Genomic DNA, 17,790 nt, shown 5'->3' on the forward strand with positions numbered 1-17,790 from the left:
CACACACACAGTGCATATGCACCCAATGAACCCCACAGATAATGAGTCTTGCACACTAAAGTGAAACATTTTGAACCTTCTTTCAAACACTCTCTCACTCTCTCGTAGACACACACACACTATTTCCCACATGACTGTGACCACAAAGTTGTCGAGCCGAATTCCTCTGCGGACCCATTCCAAGTAGTTAGCGAGCAGCCAGCTTCCAAATTCATTCCCAACACACACACCCTTCCGAACTTCCTGGATCCGCCTGTCATTCTGTCAGGGTTAGAACGCTTAAATCTGTTTTGATGTATGCGCACGCCTGTGTGCGTGTGTTTTTACATTGCTCCCAGTGCACTGTGCTGCTCTATTGTTTTCACACACCATTTCCAGTTTGGCGTTGCCCCTTCCTACTCTACTGTTATACTAACCTGGAGCACATTCCTCAAAGTTGTGTGTGTTTCTGTATGTGCGAGTGAGTGAGTGTGTGTGTGTGTGTGCGGGATTGCATGCATTGGCGTTTCCGTTCTCACATTTGCATGTGCTTTCAGAATATGGCTGTCATGTGTATTTGCGTAACATAACACCGATGTATTCTATCCATGGGATTGAATGTCAAACAAAGCCATTCACCGCAGAGACATCATCTTAATGGTTATTCCTCTACTCTCTCTCTCTCTCTCTCTCTCTCTCTCTCTCTCTCGGAGGCTTAACAGCGAGCCTCGAGTACATTCATTAGGCTCGCTATCGACTTGCGTAACCCCAGGGCTGTTGTTATAAGATGTAAGGAGGTGATAGAAGGGAGCGGCAGTGTAGCTCCTGAGCTCGGGAGGAAGTTTAGAGAGCGCTGCGGCCAGCCAATCAGAAACCCAGGGGGGGGAGAACAGAGTGCTGCTTGTTCTGAGGTGGACCGGAGAGCACAGAGAGGGTTCTGTGGCGCTTTTTAGCTCAGTGGTTAGCGAGCAGCTAGCATGTCGCCTATATACTAGTGCAGGGAATGGTAACGAGTTCCGTGCCACTTTCACCCCAGCGCTTAGCTAGCGCTTGGCCTTGTATTGTATGGTCTATGCTATAGTGTGGCCCGGTAGTTGTGACCTATGTTCTGTGCATTGTATAGTAGAACAACTTTGAAAAAGCAGTTACTTGGTAGGGAGAGTGATGATGACGCAATTTCATAGAGGTTTTCAGATGCAAATCGCCATTAAAAAGTAATCTCTGTTTAGAGCCATCAGTACTTATTTTTCGAATAATGTGAACTCTACTGTAGATATTGTAGTGGGAGGTAGGACTACTCAGATTATTCTATTGCAGATCTTGGGTCTCAAACGACAGGTGATTTATAATCTAATGGCAGGTGATTATTATTATTAAACACCAGTTGTGGTCAGCGAGATGTGGCATTGCATTGTACAGAAACTGCTTGCAGGAAGGAATGCTCTCACCCTGTGTTGTAGGCCTACATGAAACCACAGGTACTAAACGGAGTCTCCCTGTGAAAACACTAGGGCTGTACCGAATGCTTCGAAGCTTCTTTTTGTTAGGAGTCTATTCAATCTGTTTAAACCAATGGGGGTTTTCTTCACAGTTGCAGTTAAAGATTAGGCTACACTAATATTATAATATTATACTATAAGACAAACCGTGCCCTTACTGGATTATTTATGTTTTGCCGAAACTGATAAAGAAAGTTTATTTAATAAAAGAAAAATACTCATTTAATCAGATTAATCACTTTATTCAAATTGACGATTTAGTTTAAAAAAAAATATATATATATATATATATATTTATCTTTTTTTATGAATTTTTTTTTTATAGACATTCGAAGCTTCGTTCGAATACTTCAATAGAAGCTTCGAATGTTAAAAAATGACATTCGGTACAGCCCTAGAAAACACACACACACACACTAACATGCACACAACAGAGCTCTGAAGGTCATGTTGTATGAGCACTGTGGGGTTCTAGTTTGATACTGAGAGAGTGTCGCAGGCAGTGACGCGGGAAGGGGGGGGTGCTGCAGGGGCTGCAGCACCCCCACCTGGCAGGGAGTTGTAACTGCAAGGTTGTTTTGGCTTTTATTCCATTGTAATATCCTACTCAATGTCACCAGCACTGCAGATTTACCCTACTCTTGTGCATTACCGGCCAGATCCTCATAGGGGCGCTGTCTCGATAATGCAGTGTTCCCTGTTATACAGACCGGTGTTTTCGGCATATAAACAAAATAATTTAGAAGCTGTACCGGGCGCCTGATTGCTTTTACCAACACGTTTGTGTTTCCGTGTCTCTGATTGGCCAGGTCATGTGACATGTACACCCAATCGTGGGACCGCAAGTTTCTACCCTGGTTAAGCTTAGGCGCACTTTCGAAGTTGGTTAAGGTTAGAGTTTGTCTTAGAGCATGGCGATAGAACGCCTGCCCTGATTCCAAACTCTAACCTTAACCAACTGCGAAAGAGTCGCCTAAGCTTAACCAGTGATAAACTAGGCGTTAGGTAGTTTGCAGGCTGTTCGACCCGGAAATGGGCGCAGAACTTGCCGTCCCACGATTGGCGCACATGTCACATGACCTGGCCAATCAGAGCGCAAAACGGGAACCCGGAAACACGAACGCGTTGGTAAAAGCATAGACGCGTACAGTGATGGGCAAGCTACTTGGAAAATGTAGTAAGCTACACTACAAGTTACTCTCGATTAAATATAGCTCAACTACAATGGAAGCTATCCCCAGACAAATTTAGCAAGCTACACTACAAGAACATGGCAAAAATAGCTAGCTACATCGGCACTACTTTTTTATTATTTTTTTACTTCATGATCAAGTTTCCACCAAACAAATAGGCAGGCAAAAAAAATGCTCAGTTTGATTGTTTATTATAAAACTGAAACAAGCCCTCGGTCTGGCTTTTTGTGTCATCCTTTTAACATGAACTTGTATTATGTACAAAATCCAGGAAAGCAAGTTTAGCTGGGTGCAGCGCCTCTACAAAAGAAAAGAAAGAGACCATTTGGTTAATGTTTGATCAGTTTTTATAGTATAGTTTGTTGATTACTTTTGATGCAGTAATGGTATTTTTATTTTCTATTCTATCTTTATGTATTATTTATCCCTAAACTCTGCATCTTCTGGCTGCCTGATACCCTCTCCTAACTGAAACCTGCCCACTTTATCAACCAAAAACACACTACTTCAATATCTGAATTTTAACTAATAATAACTGTCTTACTGCATTTTACTATTATGCTGTGGGTAGGGCGTTCCACATTGTTATGGCATAATTGCTAAACGTGTTTAGTCCCTTGTTTGAGCCGAATATGGGTTGAACATGATTTGTGGAACTCCCTCTGGTGTTGTGGTCGTGGAATTCACTGACCTTTGGGAAGTATTTCGACATGTACATGTAGGGCTGGGCGATTAATCGATTGTATCGATTAATTCGAATTTGTGATTTAGGATTTTTTTTTTTTAAATGAAAATCGATTTTCACAATAAAAAATAGTTATTATTATTAATTTTTTTACTCATTCAGCGCCAGCTATTAGTCTTGGCCTTGTAGCTAACGTGCCAGGTTTCCATTACTTATTTTCACTGTGCGTCACTATGTTTGGAGAGCTATATCTATATTCTATATTATAGCTATGTGACTTTCTTCCGTCCAAGATGCAAAAAAGAGATAATTTTTTCATGCATATGTTTGCACGTTATCCCGTGGTGAATATAAGTATAATTTCAGAGTGATCCGGGATCATTCCTGGGAAACAAGTAATAGGGCGCAACGTGAATTTTACTATAAGCGTTGCCGTTTCTTGCCTGGACACGCTACTATTTCCAAATCAAATGTATATAATACGTTTTTTTATGCTTTGATGGCCAGTAACTGCATTTGTGTTGAACACTACAGAAGCCGATCAGCTGGATGGATATGAAAACATTGTTGGATCAAGCTGAAATTGATGGTCCTTACCTGTGGTCGGTGGTATTCCAAAAAGAATATTCCAATTGTCTGATCGCGATTTCCAGTATTGGTGTCCATCTAGTCCCGGACATAATTTGGCACAATTTATGGATTGAGTGTGCCAGATGCGTTTCAAAGTGGTCGGATGAAGCGACTTACTCCGACTTACTTACTTTAGGCTCTGTCTAAATATAGTGCCCGGAGACATTTGAGTGTAACAGTTAGATATAAGGTTTCAAAGGGTGGGCGACACAGCCATCTGGCAGGATGCGGCCGGTATTGCACTTTGGCGATCTCAAAATCCTTTCCTATGGCAACACCGATGTGAGTGGATGAATAATGAATACAAATATTGAATAAAAGAAAAAACGACCAAAACCTGAGATATCTCGGGTCTGGCGTCCAACGCATGGCGAGTTAACCCGAGATATCTCGGGTCTGGCAATTAAAGAGTTAAGAGTCACCTTTTATTTTACAAAAAGTGATGTTTGGTGAAAGTTAGATTTGCACTTTATTAAATTCATTCTTGTTTGATGATCAAGAGGCACCTTTTATTTGTTTAAAGTGAAGTTTGGTGAAAAAGTTATTGCACTATTAATCCCAATAGGGACATTCATCTTTGTTTGATCAAGAGTAACCTTTTATATATAGTATATATTAGGGCTGGGCGATATGGCCTAAATATGATATCACGATATTTTCTGACCTTTCGGCGATACACGATACACATCACGATGTTTTTCTTTTTTACCCCAAACAATTCATTATGAGGCTTACCAAGACAGTATTTGAGTTTGCAAGCTAACATTAAAGACAAAATAAAATACCCATGCATTTAGCATTTTTATATTAGATTTAGATTATTAGATTATATATTGCATATGAGATATTATATGATTTAGATATGAAATATGATGAATTGAAAATGGGGGACCCTGATGTAAACAAGACTAAAGTCTTTCTCTGGTCTGCATCCCCTTAACAATTGTATGTATTGAGCTGTACTGTACCCATTCTGCAATATGTTAAAGTTTTAAATCAATCAATCAATAAATAGCATTTTAGCATTTTTATGAAACTACTGTATATATGTATGTCTCTAAATGTTTTGATGAATTGAAAATGGAGGACCCTTATGTAAAAAAGCCGAAAGTCTTTTTCTGGTCTTCATCCTCCTGTACTGTATTGTACCCATTCTGCAACCTTTTAATACAGTTTTCATTCATTCATTCTGACGGAAACATAATCATTTTGATTGACAGTCGAGTCTGCCAATGACGTCACACCGCTTGCACCCGCCCTGCTGTTCTTAGCACCAATCGGCAAGCGTTTGACTTCCTGAATGTCCCGTGTGCTAAACATCAACAAAGCTACTAACGTTAGCTCCCCGCGGCCGTCGAGTAGGAGACCAGTGCTTGACTAAATGAGGCATAATGATTTTACTACAACGAATGTTATAATAAAAGCCTTTCCATACATCTGTCTGATGGAAAACTTTATTAACAGACCGCGGAATGGGCATATCTCAGCACAGGCTGAGATATGAACGAGTAACGTGTGGACAGATTGACGCGACACAATCCTCTTGGGCAAAACATCACGATATCCACGATACGTTGAAAAAGTGTATCGTTAATGAACTGTACCCGATATTTATATAATATCGTCATATCGCCCAGCCCTAGTATATATGTAAATATATGTATATATAGTAACCTTTTATATATAAAAGGTTACTCTTGATCAAACAAAGATGAATGTCCCTATTGGGATTAATATAATATATATAATTATTATTTTATTTTTGAGTGAAGATTGGTGAAAGTTAGGTTTGCAAAAATCCCAATAGGGAAATTCATCTTGGTTTGATCATTTTTTTTGTCAAATAAAAACAAATCTTATTTGAATGATTTCCTTGGCGTTTCTAGTTTTCAAGAGAAAAAAATCTATTAAAATCTTAAATCGGATGTGGTGTGAAAAAATCTTGAGCCCAGCCCCATGTACATGGGTATCTTAGTGCGGTAGTGTATCTTGTAGACCAGGCCCATTGCAAGTTGCTGTACTCGTCTATTCTAAGCCATCCAGTAAATTTCGCAGAGTAAATTTTACTCAAACTGAGTCCATTTGAGCCCAAGTGAGTAACATTTTACTCAGTTTGAGTAAAATGTACTCAGTTTGAGTCAAATTTACTCAGCGAAATTTACTGCGAGCGCGGTTGTCTAAATGGGCAGGGGTGAGGTGGGTTTTAGGAGTAAGGTCAAGCAGTTGTCTGACCCAGAGTTCGAAATTAAGGGGGTCTTGGCACAAAATTTACCAAATGCCCTCAAATCAGTTAAGGGGGGGCAAAAAAAGCCCCTGACAGTTTACTAATTATATATATGCTAGAGCATTTCACTCGCATTTGCCCCTAAAAATATGTGCACGAACAGGAAAAATCATTTACTTACTCAGAGTTAGGGCTGGGCGATATAACGATAAATATCGTGATATATTTTAATAATCGATATCGAATATAGAAAAAAAAAATATTGAAAAATCGTTTATTTTTTTTATGTAATTTTTTTTTTTTTTTTTTTGTGACCTGTAACAGGGCAGTTTTCACAGATACAGTGGACAGACTTGTCTTTCTTGCCTGCAACTTAAAGTAATGGCTTTGCTTGTCCAAATTGAGATTTATTTTTCTCTTGTCCATTTATTTTGTTTGCTTTCTAATTTAAAATAAAGTTTGAAACCGTCTGTACACAGTAGGCTATGTGTGCTAGCAGAGCTAGACTCCAGTCACGAGATTTATTTTTCTCTTGTCCATTTATTTTGTTTGCTTTCTAATTTAAAATAAAGTTTGAAACCGTCTGTACACAGTAGGCTATGTGTGCTAGCAGAGCTAGACTCCAGTCACGAGTCACGGTGCACATATCCACCAAAAAAGCGCCAAAAGATCGAAAATAAACGAGCAGAGCCAGCACCTTTCAACTCCCCTGGAGCCACAGCCAGCAGAGAAGCCGGTTTACTTTCGCTTTTAAACCAGCTGCAGCCTGAGAACTGGAGTGTGAGGGGATGTAACACTAAAGATAGCGGCAACGACAAAGAATTGCTGCAAAATAAACATACATCTGTTGTTAAAAAAAAAAAAAAAATTATACTTGTTGTGAAGGATCAGATTAAACCGAATATATATATTTATTTATATATATATATTTAAATAGTATTTGTATATCGTTTGATATCCCCTGTATATTCCTTGTACAATATGCACTGAATATCCCTTTAGTCTACTAAACAGCCCATAATAGTTTCATTCTACCATTGGACGAGAACCTGGCGCCAGCAGCCATACCCCTAGGTTCAAGTTCAATCGTGCCGCCCAACATGTCGTGGCAAGCCCGGTTCCGCGTAGGAATACGTCTGGCGAAATACGAATGGTACTATTTGTTCATAGCGCATATATATATGGCGCAAGTAAAGTAGAACTCCCTTTTAGTCCAGTTCTTTACCCTCCAACCGAGTAACAGACGCGAAGCCTCACCCACGACGCACGTGTGGTGCAGTAAGGCCTACTTGGCCTCAGAATAGGCATTGAGATATCGTGTGGATTAATAGTTGAATTGTCATAGTTTGGCACTATACCGTCGAGTTGGACGTATTTCTATTAAGCTAATAATAGTCTATTTATGTATGGTGCATCGTTCGGTTAGAGTTATAAAGTTATCAGTACCCCCATCGTTCCTGACGTTATCTGGAGTCTTAACCAGGCTGGGCAGACCACTAGTGGTGCTTGCATCCGAGGAGCTCCGGGCCAGGGCGACTGGACCTGTACATTGGATTACTCTACCCGGACGACGGCGAGCCTTCCACGGCTTGGATTATGCTTTGGGTGCTTTGATTATTCCATGGATAACGGCCAACACTGCGGAGTGTTGGAACTACCCCCCGGAGAGGACTCCAGGTGAGACGGCGCTCTACACCAGTGAGGTCGCCTCACGTCTCTCCGTTGTGGACCGGCAGCTACCGTCCACCAGAGGGTCCAGCTGTATTCATCTGCGGACCGAGGTTCTGTGGGCACCGTGTTCAAGACTTTGAATTCTCCCAAGAAATCGTCGGCCAGATGGGATACCGCCAGCGGCTTCTCTAACCCCCCCCCCTCCTACTGTCTTACAACCAGCGGGACCCCCCCCCCCCCTTTAGTGTATCCAGCTATAATCATTTAAGTACCATCGCTATAGTTTCCTAAAGAACCGGGTTGTATACTTACTCCCTGCGTAACCAGAGATTGGACATTCAATGTTGATTTACCTACGAATACTCATTTGCCATACAAGTGCATTTCAAATCATAAGTGTAAACAAGTGAACGTTGTATATACCTTTTGCTATATTAAATATTCGATTTGTACATTTGTGTGGACTTCGTTTCATCAGGTGGGAAAGTGTTCATCATATTTATATCATGTACTGGATGGCCAGAAGTTAAAGTACAAGAGGTAGTGGTTTAATACCATACTTAACAATACAGTCAGGGAATTGTACCCCTCAGTTACAATACTTATAACAATTTAGATAATTATCGATATCGAGAAATATGATAACATTATCATATTGTTATCGCGATATGATTTTTTGCCATATCGCCCAGCCCTACTTACTCTCATAATGTGCGAGACGAGTGAAGATTACAAACTCAGTAGTGTGTGTGTGTGTGAGCATGAGAAGCGAAGTTGGAATGCGAGTGACTCGAGCGTGAGAAAGCATGAGAGTAAGTTACTTACTAAGTGTAATAGACTCGAGACGACGGAGCCCCGCTACACCATAGATATATAAACATTATGCGCTACACTGCCCCAGGTGAGAGCAGTGCAGGTCGCTGAGAGACAACCAAACATGCTGCGAAGACCCGCCCTACTCTGCTTCTGATTCGCAGACTGTGGGTGGGGGAATGTGATTGGACCAAAGCAGAGACTGAGTCACACACAGACAGACACGCTCCAGTCGACATTGCAGACAGGGACGTGTGTATAATTTCCCCAACTGAGTTTCACTTCCGCATTCGGTTTGCGCGATCTGATTGGCCACTGAAGTTTTTTTCAGCGCCAATCGCGTTACTCCTAACAATCGCGCCAGCAGGCTGTTACCCTAACCCTAACCTTAACCAACTAACCCTAACCTTAACCCTAACCTTAACCAACTAACCTTAACCAACTAACCCTAACCTTAACCTTAACCAACTAACCCTAACCTTAACCTTAACCAACTTCGAAAGAAAGTGACTTCAAAAGAGTCGCCAAGCTTAACCAGTTTGTTAGGAGTAACGCGATTGGCGCTGAGAGAAACGTCAATGGCCAATCAGATCGCGCAAACCCAACGCGGAAGTGAAACTCCGTTGGGGAAAATATACAGGCGACAGGGACGCTGCTTTAGAGAGAGGGAGAATTTCTACTCGTAATGGATATGAAAATGGTTCAAATTCATTGAATTCAGCTCAATTCGATTTCAAATGGCACATAGTCTATTTTATTATGTATAGATTAGGTACTAATATTTATTTAATAAATATTAATTAACCCAAATCCCAGTTTTTACAGTATAACAAAACGATCGGTATCGGTCGATATGGCTCATAGACGATCGGTATCGGTGGCAAAAAACGTGATCGGGGATCCCTAATTAATGAACTATTATTCAATAGCATTTCAATTATAATGAATTAAATAATTGTATAAAGAATGTTCCATGTTCTGTCATCTAATAATATATTCCATTACCTTTCCTATCTGTATAAAAGTCAAAATGTTGGTATTGTGACAACACTACAACATACAAAAGCAGCTTGACAACCGATATCCTTTGGGTCTAGTAGGCATGGGCCAATGTGTGATTTTGGTGGTATGTGCTATTTGCACAGATGTTTGGCCCTATGCACAGGCACAGTATAATATGCATGTCATAAATAGTTTGTTAATAAACTCTGTTACTTGAACAATTTTCACAGTGCTCCTAAATTTATTTGTGTGCTCCTACATTTTTATTTAGATTTTATTTATTAATTTTATTTAGGAGCACATGTGCTCCTTGAGAAAAAGGTTAGCGTAGAGCCCTATATTATGGAGACATTAACATTACGTTATCAAACATGGGGACGAAGACTGTAAAAAAAAATACAGCGCTTTGCGCCACCAAGACAGCCGCAGCCACAAAATGGCATATGGTAAATGTTTTATAATTTTTATGTTAATTTTCATCTAAAAAATTCAGTGCCCCCGAAATACAATAAAAGTCCCTGCAAATCTATTAACACTTTGAGCGCCAGAGGTTAATTCCGTATTAGTCCCTTGAATGCCCAGCACCACTCCAATGTTAACTTAATATCGCCTAATCTATGTTTTAAATTATGGCTATGTGTCTAATCTGCCCGTCGCTTATCAAAGACTCATTTTCCAGTCAACATTGTCAAGGCAGATTGTTTTTTTATCGCTTCATTTCCGTTTGATAGCATTTTGAAAATCACTAGTTTTCACGGAAAAAACGACCCATTCTATGATAAACGCCTTTTACTGGAATATTCCAGAACGTTGTCATTTGTCGGCCTATTTATGAATCGTTTTCAAATAAACGCTAGATGATCGATAGTATATGTGTGCGCATGCACGCTCGTGCCGCGCGCTGATAATCGCTGCTCTTATTTCCTGATGGCTTTTACAGTCAAAACAGCCATATCACATATAGGGGAAACGCTTATATATCCGTGAAAACGAGTCTGATTATCCTAAGACTGATAACATAGATTCCTTACCTGACATCAGATGGTATCCAAATGGTATATTCCAATTCCTGATCACCATTCGAAAAAATAGATAATTGTATTGATCAACCGTGTATACAGTAGAACACATAATCCCTGCGGCTCAGCGGCTCCAGAATGAACTCTGGTAACCCCGGCTGCATGAGTGAGACGTAAAATGTGGAGTCAGAAATCCTTTCTCCCATTCACTTTCGTTGAGTCCAATCCAAAAGGGTGATTTACCATCTGGGAGACAATAGGGGACGCTTTTTTCACATCTGAGAGCCTGGGGTGACTGGATATCCAACGGTAGGCTCGCTTGATGCAATATGATTTCAGATCGCTAATAAATAAAAAGAGAGAAAAAACGAATATTCTCGGGTTGGGCATTCAACCCGCGGGGGGTAAACCCGAGAAAACTCGGGTTCAGCAATCAAAGTGTTAAGGGAGGCAAAAATAGCCCTGGGGAAAAAAAGTGTATTTCTAACCCTGGTCTGTTCAGTTTGTTTTGTGATGTTTGTAGTCTTGTTTTTAGGGCCTTTGAGCCTGTGCTTTGGTACCATGAGGTGCAAGCATAGTCGGTCGTAGTACCCTTGAATGAGTGCTCCTGTTAGTCTTTTTTTATCCACTTTTTCTCCTATTTTTCTATTTTTCTCCCATCCAATTTCGTGATTCCAATTCTTCCCTTCCCTGTCTTGAACGTTGCTAGTCTATGCCTCCCACTGGTCGGCTGTAGTGAGGATAGAAGCCTTGCATCACCTGTCCCCTCCGGTACACGAGGAGGCAGCTGTCGCATCTTTTCACCAGACAGCTCGAACTCTCACGCTGCCCCCGATACTTCCTGTTTCTGCTGTAATCGCCTTTTACTGGAATATTCCAGAACGTTGTCATTTGTCTGCCTATTTATGAATCGTTTTCAAATAGATGCTAGATGATCGATAGTATATGTGTACGCCAGGGTTTCCGTTAGAAAAAATTGTTGCCGTCTCAGGGTCCGGTAGATTTAAATCTACCGGTCAAATGAGAGAAATTCCGGTCAGAGTTTATTAAGCTTAAAAATAATTGACATCCTCAAGGCATGTAGATTTATAATATTTTAACTTAAAACTAGGCTACTTTTGCGTATACAGTGAGTCATTATATTCCAAATAAAATAAGTCCCGAGACTCCGTGCTGCTGCCGACTTTAAATCAAATAGGTGTCTGTGGGCAGTCGCCCGACATTAACAGCAGTCTGTTATAATCACATTTTTATGAGCTAACGAATTCCGTTATATTGGACATTTGTATTAATTATATCAAGCGAAGAACTGAGAAATTTGGCAGAGAGAGACGGCAACATTATCGTGGGTTTGCGTGATGACTCCACCTCGCAACGACTTATTTGCAAAGAGTATGTTGCTGCAGAGCAGCAGATTCAGCTGTATTCAGGCTCTATCTGGGGGCCGCTCAACAGCGCCCCCCACCCAACTGCTGAATTGCCAATGGCTGAATTGGAGTACTGCACTCTGCCGGTACAGATGGGTGGATTCTGTGGCTCTGCAGCTGCATGCAGTCGCAAATCTAGCAGCTGGCTCCCGCTGACAACATTATTATACCTGCTTGGTGAAGCAACGATGAAACAAATGTAATGATTGTTTTGTTCATCGCATAGGCTATTTAATTTTAGCCTATTTTAATACAATTCAAATAATCAAATTGTGCTTAGAGGGAATTATTTTCACCGGACATTAAGACCGGAGAGATTAAATATGTCGGACTTCAACAGATTTTGCCCGTCAAATACCGGTAATTACCGGCTAACGGAAACGCTGGTGTACGCACGCACGCTCATGGCGCGAGCTGATAATCGCTGCTCTCATTTCCTGATGGCTTTTACAGTGAAACAGCAATATCACATATAGTGGAAACGCTTATATCTCCGTGAAAACTAGACTGATTATCCTAAGACTGATAACATAGATTCCTTACCTGACATCAGATGGTATCCAAATGGTATATTCCAATTCCTGATCACCATTCGAAAAAATCGATAAGTGTATTGATCCAACGTGTATACAGTATAACACATGATTCCGCGCGGCTCAGCGGCTCCAGAATGAACTCTGGTAACCCCGGCTGCATCAGTGAGACATAAAAATGTGGAGTCAGAAATCCGTTAACCCATTCACTTTCATTGAGTCCACTCCAAAAGGGTGATTTACCATCTGGGAGACGATAGGGGGCGCTTTTTTCACATCTGAAAGCCTGGGTGACTGGAATATCCAACGGTAGGCTCGCTTGATGCAATATGATTTCAGATCGCTAATAAAAAATAAATAAAAAAAATACGAGAATTCAAACCTGAGAAATACAAAGTGCTCAAAGTGTTAATATAATAAAAAAAATTAATAACTTTTCTTTAACCCTTTAATCGCCAAGGACGACTTTAGACGTCATTGCTCGCCATGCTTAATCTGCCAATGACGTCGTACAGCGTCTTTGAGATCAATATTTCTAAAATCTGTCATGGCAATCATATTTCACCCACGGAGACTTGAGACTTGCTGTTGATCTCCTCTCAACTCTCCAACGGTTCAAGACCGCCATCTGGTGGCCGATCGGCGAATCGCCAAAACCGGAAGTGAGTGGCCGGAAGTGGTGCTCACCCATATTTCGTCCGGCCACTCGCTATCGCTCGCGGGACTCCAGCTTGATACACTTGATAGCGATCCGTTGCCAATAACTCGATAAACAACATGATTTGGACGTATATAGTATTATACAACCTGGAAATGGATCGCATATATCAACATCCCATAATAGCGATCTTTCTGCTCCACGCTGATCACCCAACGGTCAGAGGAAGCTGCGGTGAGTTTCAGCGTGTTTGATTATTATTTTCTATACAAACTGCTCTGATCAATACATGACCCATACTACATAAATGATTTAACGTGGGCCACGGACTTATAACCCCCCCCCCCCCCCCCCCCCCTCCGGTCACCAGCAGATGATGAGGCATGACGTTTAGGACCTTGTACAATTGAAATTTTTAATCAATCGGTATCAAACTACATTTGATGATCTAATATATGTATTTATGGCTATAACTCACGTTGTGCAGAATGCTGCAGAAAACTATAAAAACATATTTATACTTTAGACCGTATTTTAGTATGAATATGTGAATGAAAAAGTAGAACGTTGCTACATCCTAAACGATAGATACTTGACGTTGAATGAGCCATAGTAATGTCAATTTAGCAATACAATTAAAAAAGTTATAGCCCTGCAAAGAAGGGGAACATCTCCTCCATAGACAAATAGAGCTGGCAGAGGATGGTATAAGGATGGATATAAGCGTGGCAGAGAAAGGGTTAATATATTATATTTATGATCATTATTATAATTAAATAGAATAATTTTCTATAGGCTTGCCGTGGTAGTCAGTGATTCTGGTGTCATTCTGTGTTCAGGCATCCAGAGTAAATGAATTGCCTACTGCCCCTTTAACAACTTATAGGCTTGGTAAGTTTCACTTTCCCTTCTAGAGAGGATTTAACTGCACGAGACTAAATACTAGAGAACAGATGATATATTACAACAATGGCAGAGGATTATTTGGATTTAACTGGAGAGGAGCTCAGATGATCAGTCCGAAAAAGTATGTTTATTTTTTTTATTTGATCAGCGTGAGTCCAATGTTGTTGTTTGTTGGCGACGTGTGTTTCTGCGATGCGCGGCGTGTGTGTGTGTCGGTGATGCGCGGTGTGTGTGTTGGCGATGCGCGGCGTGTGTGTTGGCGCAGAGATCTGTCTGATGAAAAAAAAACTGCTTCAATCATAGTAACGCAGCGGCATTTTTTGGCAGTAACGGTAACAGCGTTATTAAGATTGGAAGAGTAATCCGTTAGATTACTCGTTACTGAAAAAACTAACGCCGTTAGTAACGCCGTTATTCCCATCACTGACTATAATAATATGTCTTTACTACTATGCACTCAACACTGCAGCACCCAAGTTTCAGCACTGTTTGATGAACATTGTTACTCAGCTATAAGAGTTGTACCCTTGCTGAACTTGTAAGTCGCTTTGGATAAAAGCGTCAGCTAAATGACAAAATGTAAATGTAATACCTTTATTTACCCAGGGTAGGTTCGCTGAGCACGGATGCTCTTTTTCAGCTACGCCCTGCTTCACATTCACACAGTTCCATTCACACCTGGGAGCTGCCCAGTACAACCACAGTCTGACACCATTGGCCACTGATCAATTCCACTGGAGCAGTTGGGGGTTAAGTGCCTTGCTCAAGGGCACTTCAGTGGTTGGTGTTAACTTTGTTAAGGGGATGGGAGAGTTATGAATTCACTTCCCCAGCGCAGATTTCCTGCCGGTCCGGGGGATTGAACCGGCGACCTTCTGGTCACAAACCTGCTTCTCTAACCTTTAGGCCACCGCTGCCCACAACATGCATGGTTCTACATACCAGGGTTGTATATATTGTTTATATTTCTATGGGGTGACAGTGGCTCCACTGGCTCAGGAGGTAGAGCGATTGTCTGGTAATCAGAAGGTTCCCGGTTTGATTCCGGCTCCTCCCGCAGCTGGACGAAGTGTCCTTGAGCAAGACACTTAACGCCTAACTTCTCCTGCTGAGAAAGGTTGCCTCCACTGTCGGTGTGTGAGTGAATGTGAGGCATGAGTTGTAAAGCGCTTTAGATAAAAGTGCTATATAAATGCAGTCCAATACCATCCATTCTAAATTCTGAGCCAAGCAGGGAATATTTTGTGCAGCACACAGGAAAAGCACTTTTAAAGTTTTTCTTTTGTAGTATTATTAGATTGAAGTCATCTGGTAAAATCGTTCCTTAACTCTGCTGTATCAACTCACACTCATCTATCCTCTACAAAGACATGTATTGAAAGGGTCTGTGGCCTGTGTTGAATAGGATCTGTCATCACTGCACATCTTCAGAACCTGATTGGTAGATGGGCAAAGCTTTTATGAGTGACTGAGGGTGAAGGCTTTCTCCTCTTACAAAAGATCCGTTTTTAATCGGATAGATTAAAATAGTCACTTTTATGATCCTGCATATCAAGAAAACTGACTTGCTTTGTATTGTGTTCCAAGTAAAGTGCAAATGATCATTATCACATGCATTAAAGCATTCCGTCTCCAGACGGATTTCCGTCAATTTGATTGGGGAGATCCGTCCATTTGATTCGCAGTCTGACGGAAGTATTTGCATGATTTGTAGATGCATACAGATTGAAACAAAATTGAGCCAATCAGAGGCGCCAAATATGGAAAAGGGCTTTTTTTTCCTATCGCGCCAAGCAGTCATCATCACTCAGCGACTCGAGAGACAGGTCGCCTTTTTTGCAGCCTCACGCGTCAACTGCTTGTTTACCAACGTCACAGCCACCACGCTGCTTGCACTCGCTGCTATATACCGATTAGCTAACGTTAGCTTAATAGCGTCTGTTAAATGGAAGGAGTAAGCCGGCCACTAAAAAGAGAACCCACCGCGGGGTTCTCAGATGAAAATGATCAGCGGGACCACCTAACAAAAAGTTTCGAGAGGAGAGGACGTTTGAAGAGACTGGCTAGGCAGCGCTACTGGGGGCTGTAGTGGTGAGTTAACTTGTTCCGTGTGCCGCAACGATGTCAAAAAGAAAAACAGAAACAACACGTTTGTCATTGTCGTGTTACTTCACAGTACAATATGTGAGTCCCCTGCTGTGGTTGTGAGTATACGTTTATTAGCTTAACTCCGTAGCAACATCACACAGGTGTATCTGTAGTCAGTCTCCTCCCCACCGTATATATTCTCTCTGTCAGGATCTATGGGTAACATTACTGTATATTTGCATATCGTATATGTCACAAATGTAACAGTACTATATACCTGTAGTATGTCCCTATGCCATAAATGTCATGATGTCAATGTCATGCATGTCATAAATGTCACTGAATTGAAAATGGGGGACCCTGATGATGTAAACAAGACAAACGTCTTTCTCTGGTCTGCATCCCCTTAACAATTGTGTGTATTGAGCCATACTGTATTGTACCCATTCTGCAATCGGTTAAATATTGATTGATTGTTATAACGGATTGCAGAATGGGTACAATACAGTACAGCTCAATACACACAATTGTCAAGGGGTTGCAGACCAGAGAAAGACTTTCCTCTTTACATCAGGGTCCCCCATTTTCAATTCATCATAACATATATGACATACATGACATACAGATAGATAATACTGCTACATCTATACATTTATGACGTACCAGATTTACACAGTATTGTTTGTGATACAATAAGAGTCTAAAAAAGAGAGCATATACATTTGACGAAGAAACTGTACATTGGAGGAGGTTGGGTGGAGGGGGGGGGGGACTGTACATTGGAGGTGGTTGGGGAGGGAAGGGTTGGGTAGGCGGGGTGGGGGGGTAACTGTACATTGGATTATCGACGAAACCGAAACAAGTAGGCTCCCTTAAAACGGCAACGCTATTAAAAAGAAATACAGTGGAGGTTAAAATAAGAATATGACTTGGCCTGAAAAAAATTTCAGTCAGGAGATTTTTTTTTGCTTTAATCCCTGTTATCAGTCAGTTCAGTCAATGTGTGCCGTGTGTGTATCAACCTTTCCAAACCTGGGGAAAATCATAATCTTAACTAAAATCTCTGTCATGATATCTCGTCATTACTTTGAAATGTAATCCCCATTTTGACGTTATTTTACAGCTTTTGGGCTGCACAGAAGACATTTTTAAAGGTCCCCTCCACTACATTTTTTAAAATTCTGTAGTTAACTCCTCTTTTAGGGGCGGCTAGGTGGTGTAGTGGGCAAGTCGCTCGCCACCAACGCTGGAGACGCTGGGTTTGAGCCCAGATCTTGGCGTTGCTATCAGCTTGGCTGGTCGTTCATACTAACACAATTGGCAGTGTTAGAGGTGGGAAAGCTGATGGGTGGGTCCTGGGCGTTGTGGACAGCGACCCCTACAGTTCGGTCGGGGCGCCTGCACAGCGAGGGTAGGATCTGGAGAAAGGTAGTGTGACCTTCCACACGTTACACTCTCCCGGT

General features: G+C 41.3%; 1 protein-coding gene across 2 annotated transcripts in view; it reads left to right on the forward strand.

Moving 5' to 3' along the window:
• Nucleotides 1-17,790, forward strand: part of LOC311231487 (uncharacterized protein) — a 200,136-nt gene that overhangs the window by 147,277 nt on the left and 35,069 nt on the right. The window lies entirely within an intron of this gene.

Source organism: Notolepis coatsorum, assembly GCF_963971535.1.
Source record: "Notolepis coatsorum genome assembly, chromosome: 7".
In the NCBI taxonomy this organism is placed as follows: Eukaryota; Metazoa; Chordata; class Actinopteri; order Aulopiformes; family Paralepididae; genus Notolepis; species Notolepis coatsorum.